This window comes from Chiloscyllium plagiosum, unplaced genomic scaffold (assembly GCF_004010195.1).
Source record: "Chiloscyllium plagiosum isolate BGI_BamShark_2017 unplaced genomic scaffold, ASM401019v2 scaf_96878, whole genome shotgun sequence".
In the NCBI taxonomy this organism is placed as follows: domain Eukaryota; kingdom Metazoa; phylum Chordata; class Chondrichthyes; order Orectolobiformes; family Hemiscylliidae; genus Chiloscyllium; species Chiloscyllium plagiosum.
Window position 1 is genome coordinate 1 of NW_025203091.1, and position 7,579 is coordinate 7,579.

General features: G+C 41.6%; 1 non-coding gene and 1 pseudogene across 1 annotated transcript; both read left to right on the forward strand.

The window, feature by feature from the left end:
• Nucleotides 1-247: 247 nt before the first annotated feature.
• Nucleotides 248-401, forward strand: LOC122546263. Its single transcript, XR_006310701.1, has one exon. It is a non-coding gene; the product is annotated as a 5.8S ribosomal RNA (ribosomal RNA).
• A 908-nt stretch (nucleotides 402-1,309) lies between these two features.
• LOC122546264 lies at nucleotides 1,310-1,451 on the forward strand (annotated as a pseudogene).
• The last annotated feature ends 6,128 nt before the right edge of the window (nucleotides 1,452-7,579 follow it).

A 7,579-nucleotide genomic window follows, 5' to 3' on the forward strand; every position in this document is an offset into this window, starting at 1 on the left:
GACATGGTGGCGGAGATCCTGCCTCCGTCGCTACGGCGCGTGCCGGCACACGTCGCCTCTTGGGCGCCCTGTATTTGTTTTTCCCCCGTAGACGTGTGTTTCCGCGGGCCGCACCAGGCTGGTGCTCCCCACAGCTTCACGCCGTCCTGCCGCCGGTGGGCAGTTGGGTGCTGCTAAGGTGGGGAGCGTATGTGCGGTCCGGGTCGGTTTCCTCTGGCGAGGGAGAGACCGAAAACAAAACTCAGACAACTCTTAACGGTGGATCACTCGGCTCGTGCGTCGATGAAGAACGCAGCTAGCTGCGAGAATTAATGTGAATTGCAGGACACATTGATCATCGACACTTTGAACGCACTTTGCGGCCCCGGGTTCTTCCCGGGGCCACGCCTGTCTGAGGGTCGTTTTTCAGTCGATCGCACTCGCCTTGGCTGGCGAGAGCGCGGCTGGGGTGTCGCAGAGGGGACCCGTCCTCTTTGTCCCCCTAAGTTCAGACTCCGGTGCCCTCCGGCGTCGGAGCGTACGGCCTTTCCCCGCACCCTGCACATTCCGTTCGTCAGGCTCGACGTCTCTCCCCCTCCCCCCCCCCCGCTGGGGGGGGGGGCCTGTCGTCCGTCTGTGTCGTGGCAGTGGGGCCCGCACGGCTGTCACCGGTCCCTGAATGGCTGTCGGTGGTTTACACGGCGACGTGCACCGCCTCGTCTTTGGGACACGGAGCTGCCTCCAAGTGTTGAGCCTCCCGCGGGGTCTGCCTGCGCTCTGGGCCCGTCTCTCGGTCGGCTGGCAGTGGAAAGAGTGAAGGGGGCCGAGGAGGTCCGGTGCGGGTGCGCCGCCGGCCTCGTTCGTGGAGCTCGCCGGTCGGACACGCTGACCCGTCTCGATGGTTGATCGATTGAGAGTGTTGAGTGGCACAGACCGCGTCTGGGAGCGGCAGGCCGCGCGGTGCTGCAGTCGCCCGTCTCGTGGTTCGTCCTCGGCCTTAAGTGGCCGGGGGGGCGTCCGATCCTGTCTTCCCATGCTGGCGCCGAGTGCCTGGCCGAGGGAGGAGGTTTTATCGTCGTACGCTGTGACCTCGTCGGTCGCACGCGCGTGGGTCGCTGGCTTTTTTTGGCTCTCCCGTTCAGTCCCGACGTTTCTGCTCTGTCCTGCCACCGGTCTCGGGGTGGGGGCACGGGTGGGGTTTGGCGGGCGTGGTGTGTGCTCTGTCACCGTGCAGGCGCACCTATCACGCCGACGGCCAGCCCCCGCACGGTCCTCCTCCCGGCCATCGGGAGGACGGCGGAACGTGTGTTTCCGAAAACAAAACTCCGACAACTCTTAACGGTGGATCACTCGGCTCGTGCGTCGATGAAGAACGCAGCTAGCTGCGAGAATTAATGTGAATTGCAGGACACATTGATCATCGACACTTTGAACGCACTTTGCGGCCCCGGGTTCTAATCTACTTAACGACCTGAATCAAATTTTCCATCGTTTAGCCCATAGCCTTATATGTCTTTGCATCACCAATTCATATCTGGGTATTTCTTCAGGTTATGAGGTTTTCTGTCTCTCTGACCCTAACGGACAGTGCATTCCAAATTCCAACCACCCACTGGCTGATAAAGCTATTGAAACCTTACTGCTTTTTCCTGAAATCTCTGGCCCCCAATGTTCGATCTGTCCATCAGTAAGAAAAGTTTCTTTCTATCACTATCCCTCATTATTTTGTTCATCTCAATCATGTCTTCTCTCAATCTCCTCTGCTCGGCAACAAACAACCCATGTCTGTCCTGTCTCTCTTCATAACTGAAAATCATCAGCCCGCAAAATATCCTAGCGAATCTCTCCTGCACCGTTCCCAGTGCGGTCACTTCCATGCTATAATATGAATTGTAGAACTGTACTCAATACAAGGGGTAGAGCCAAATGAACATTTTTAAAAATTCTGTTACAGGATTATGTGTGTCGCTGGCTCGGTAGCATTTAATGCTAACTCTAATTGCCCAGCAAGCAGTTGATACTGAACCATATCACAACGGCCCGACCAGGTAAGAATGGCGGTTTCCACAGAGAAAAAAGTTCACCTCATGCTGGAATCTGTTAAATTTCGAGAGGCAAAGATCCATTTATAGAGGTCACTATTTAAAATTAACAATTTTTTAAATTAAATCCAACAGAGAATATTAAAATGAACAACTATTTAGAACTCATTTCGTTAAACTTATCTTTTACTTTCCATTCTACAATACTGGTCTGATAAAACAAAACACCATGATTAAGATTTTAAAAGAATATAATCACATTTCAAAACCAGTCAGCTTTGTCAATTCTCCTTTGTAGATTTTTCTCTGTAGATTTTTATCTCGGCTGGCTTCGATGTTCTGCTGTGCAAACGTCTTACAGACAGGTAGCTTTCAGAAAGCTCTTCAGCGAGCAGTCTATCTTTGTGGATGCCCTTGGCAGTTCTCTCTCTAAATGTTCAAACTGTCTGGTTTTACACCTCAAAACATTGGATTATTTCATTGACTTTGTTGTCATCAAATACATTATATTTCAAACTCCATTGGATTTCAGAGTGTTGGGGCATAGTTGAACTGACTGGCCGAATGTGAATTTGTTTTTGTACCATGGCAACTCAGACTCACTATTTGTGTCACAGTCAAATGTTACATTTTTTACTTTTTTCAGAACAATATTGTTTGTCCGCCCTACATAGTTTTCCATAAATTTGATCACCTAATTCAATATAATTGTCTTTTCTGTTCAAAAAAGAACCGTTTTCTCTCATCCTTCCTTTGTCTAAGTCCTTCTTTCCAGTTATGATTCCAATTACTTACAATGTTACTGGTATTCTTCGACAAAGTAAATACATTGTGTGTATTTTGTGAATAATCCTCTGTAATTGAACTGAGATGAAAGAATGAGATGCAATCAGATTCCCATATGAAGAAGCAAATGTGCAACTTTTCCGAGCTTTCTGATATTAAAAAAATATGCAAACATCTCGTTTGTTCAGGATTGGGAAAGTGAACAAATGACGTTCACGAAAAGAATATGAGTAATTCAATTAAAATTTACTGGGATCATTGAATGACTAAATATTTACTTTTCTCCTGAACGTTTAAATTCAGCTTTGTTTCAAGTCCGTGTTGCGTATGTTTTTGTCAATATGCAAATATCACCGGTGACAAAACCAGAAGTTGCTGGAAATGCTCAGTATTTCTGGAAGTATCTGTTGTGAGAAAGCAGATTCAACATCGCGGTGTTTGTGCAGCAACTGAGGAGCTGCAGCATGAAGCCCAATTCCTGCACAAAGCAATGGAGGGCTTCTTACCCATTTAAAGTTTGAGAATAGGTTGAGATCGTTTCGGCCCCAAGGCCTCCAATCATTTATGCTGAACATAAATGTTGGCCTTTTAGAAGATGAAAATGGCGGGGTAGTATTGGGAAACACAGAAGGGGCAGAGGTAAAGCTAACACTTCTTGCTTTCACAGTGGAAGATAATTTCTTCGCAAAATTTACAAGAACTGCAAAGGATCATGCTGGAAGTACGATGCTCAGGGAAAAAGGTATTAAACACATTGATTGGATTAGAGGGAGGTCAGGCCCTCAGTCTGCACTCTATTGTATTGAAGGAGGCAACAGCAGAGGTACCTAATGTGTTAGTTACGATATTCAAAAAAATCTTTGATTTTGGAATTGTGCCAAAGTATTGGAAAATTAATAATGTGACACTCGTATTCAAAGCTAGAGATCGGAAAAAAGTGACAAACTTTAGACCAGTGAGTTTTAACTCTGTAGTGGGGAAGTTTCGTCAGTCAACCATGAAGTATGAAATAACTGAACATTTGGAAAAGCAAAGATCAGTTCACCACTGTCAGCACGGTTTCATGATGGGCAGGTTGTGCTTGACATACCCGCTGGTGTTCTTTGAGAACATAACCAACAATGTGGATAATTAGGATACAACAACTGCTGTACATCTCAACTTCAGAAGGCCTTTGCCAAGGTGCTGTATAAAAGACTGATCTAGCAGGTTCGATCCCAGGGTGTTAAGGGTAGAGTATTGAATTGGATAAAAGATTGGCTTACTGACAGAAAGCAGAGCATCGGGATAACTGGTCTTTCTCTGACGAACTAAAACTAGTGAGGTGCTGCAGTTATCAGTTCTTAGACCTCAACTGTTTACAATCAATCCAAATGACTTGGACGGAGAGACAAAATGTAGCAACTAAATTCACAGATGGTACTAAACTAGGTGGTAAACAGGCTGTAATAAGGAAATAAAGAGTTTACAGATGAATATTGGAAATTGGGGCAGAGTGTTATATCTGGCAGATAATATTTAATGTGGATAAGTGCAAAGCTGAATTTCCTTCCGCCACTCCTAATTTCTAGGTTTGTGTTGCTCCATCTACAGTTCTTTGAATTTTATTCATTGTTGGTGGCTGGGGTGATAGGAGTCTAGGGGTTTGGTCAAGGGTGGTGCAGGTTGCTCTGAGTGTCGGGAACAAGACATTAATGTGGAGAAAATACCGCAGTCAGGCCTTGTTGATTCCCACAGCAGGCCTGGCACCGAGCTGGCCTATTCCTGTTCTTTATTCCTGATATTTAATTGACTGGAGTTGTAGTCAGACAGTAAGTCCGTAATTAACATGCCGTTTTCAAAATAAAGGGACAAATGAACATTTCGATCAGAAGTAAATACTTGGCAATTCATTTGAGATTTCAATGACTATTTGCTGCAACTTCAGTCTTGGTAGTGGGTGACGGGGCTGCAAAACACTTTAGCATTGTTGCAACTTTATAGTTTAGATACTGAGTAAAGATATTACATTATCAACACTGTTGGAAAGTGTCATTGTATATCTTATGAAAAATATTTTGAATTATTATGAAAGAATACAAACATTGAAAAGATTAGAAAAGGAAGATGTGAAGACAATATAAATCTTGAAATATTTCAAAACCAAATACATTTAGAAATAGGAAAGTTTTTCTACAGTTTACAGATTAATGGTGAGACCACTTTCACTTTATAAGTGTTTCTCCTTTTTATTGAGCCTTCGAGTAAGGGGAAATGCTGCTCTCTGATCACCCTGTGCATACCCCTCATGCTGTTAAACACCTCCATTAGGAGCACCTCTCAACCTTCTTTCCTTAAAAGTAAAATCAAGAAAATTTAGCTTCTATTAAGTTTGAATACTCGTCTTGATACTTCAGAAATGTTATCACATTTATATGTGTTAAATTTCATCAGCGATTGATCTGTCCACCTGAACAGTTGGTTTGTACCCTCCTGTAACCTCACAGGTTCCTCCTCACTGAGAACCACCATTATTATTTATATTATTTATTTGTGTCATCCACAACATTATTTATCATTCCCCCAAACTCCATCCCTCCCATTATCATCATCACCATTTATGAAGTTCACGACTTAGCATTGATTTTCTTCCCATTCTCTTATTATTCCTATTGATGAATTTACTGCGTAATGCAGTTGAGGTGTTTTTATGAGGAAGCCACAAATTTTATTTTGGATATGGAGCTGAATTCTCCTTTTATACTATGCACCTCTCTATGTTTTATTCATAAGGCTTGTACGTAATTAATATTGGATTAGGTTTAAGTGGTTTTCACTGCAACATTTTGGTTTTACATGGACCTGGGTAATGTTCTTTGTATCATTCCTGCAATAGTCAGAGCTGAAGGAACTTTCCGTCTGTACGATGAACACAGATTCACAATTTTGTTTGAAAGATCTCGAGTGATGAGGATAAAGATTCAATTAAATTCTCAATTTAGAATCGTGGCAAGAGATTAAATCATATCTTCAAGTCACTTTGAATCGGAAACAAATTATTAAAACATGCACCCACTTTTCCTCATATTGTAAAAACAGTTTCACATAGTGTTCTTAGTGCAGCATGGATCTTACAGCTGCTCCTGGGATTGCAGGCAGTTAACTATTTAATGTCGTCTTTTTTGCAGTTGATATAGTTATTATAGTTTATTAATTTAACACCATTATTTCTATTTTGTTTCATGAACATACAAAACATACAAAATAATAATAAAAACTCACAATTTTCTTTCAAACAAACTTTTATTTTAATAGAGCTTTTTAAGGGTGGTTTACAAAAAAAGGAAAAGTATATTTATGTTTTAAAATGTTTCTCTTAGTACACTGTAAATGTGTTTTTGCTTTGAAAAATGAATCAGCTATTTTTAAAATAAGGAGTTGTACCTTCATTCTGGAGAATCCTACATATTTTCAGCTCTGGAGGAGACTACTTTATTCTCGGGATTTATTGAAGAGGAATATTTTATTGATTTAATTAGCTAAATGCTTGATTTTGTTTAAGTTTTATATGTTTGATATGCATATGTATATATTTTTCCATTTTTTAAACGTTATTGTCTGTAGGTAATGAAAGGTAACGTATATATAAGTTGTCAAAAACAATCCTGCTTTAGGCATGATGTTATTAAAGCCATTTATAAGGTACAGAGAGAGATGGCTTGAAGATTTAGAAAAAAAAAATCCAGCAAACAGTTAGATAGTTGGGTGACTTTCAGGAAAGATAAGAAGGTAGTTCAAATGTCTCCGGTGGCTATTCCTCTATCAAAATGCTTTTCAGCTTTGAGAATATCTGAAGGGGATTGCCTCTCTGAGGAAAATGGAAGAGCAATTAATTATTAGACAATAGGAACAATTCTTATATTCAGCAGCGTTTGAGAAGAGTTAGTAGAATTATTGCTTCAGTGGACTTTCCCTTCGGGGCATCAACAAGAGATTCTGGGGCAGTGGCCGTTAATTTAGGATGGTTTGTTGCTTTCCCTGTGCGAGGATTAAAACGTTTCGAAACATTTCAAGAACGTTGTTAAAAGTGAGATTGAATAGCCAAACATTATTGTAGACATTGGCAGGAATTACATTTTATTAGGCAAAGATTAAAACAGTACAGAGTGAACTTAAGAGGTGAGATAGAGAATTAAAAATAAAACGGTTAAAGCAATACTTTCTTGTTTACTGAAGGGTTAAAAAAAGAAGAGCTATTGTGTTATTGAGTGATTTAGATTTTGGCGAAATTGGAATCTATTTTAGAATAGAAATGACCTGTTCAGAAAAAAATGATTTGTCTAATCTAAATTGGAAAGCAACGAATATCTTAGCATGAAGATTTGCTCAGTCTATGTAGGGAAACTTTATATTCCAAGTAGCAGTACAAATTGCAGGATGGTTAGACAAGTTTATGAATGTGAGGAGAGCAAGTCAATTAGAAAAGAAAAACGAGAGAGTCAAGAGCATATAGTAATTCGGAAGCACGATATTGCATTTATTTCATTGTAAGGGGTCTTACAGGGAAGGCTGATCAACTCAACCCATGTTTAAGAACATGGGAGTGGGACATCATATGAATTACAGAAAATTGGTTGAGAGATGTTCAAGGAGAAAGTGTAGTTCTGTGAAAGCACAACAGGTCAGGCAGCATGTGAGGAACAAGAAAGTCAACGTTTTGGGCAAAAGCCCCTCATCAGGAATGGGCTGATGAAGGGCTTGTGCTTGAAACATTGATTGTCCTGTTCCTTGGA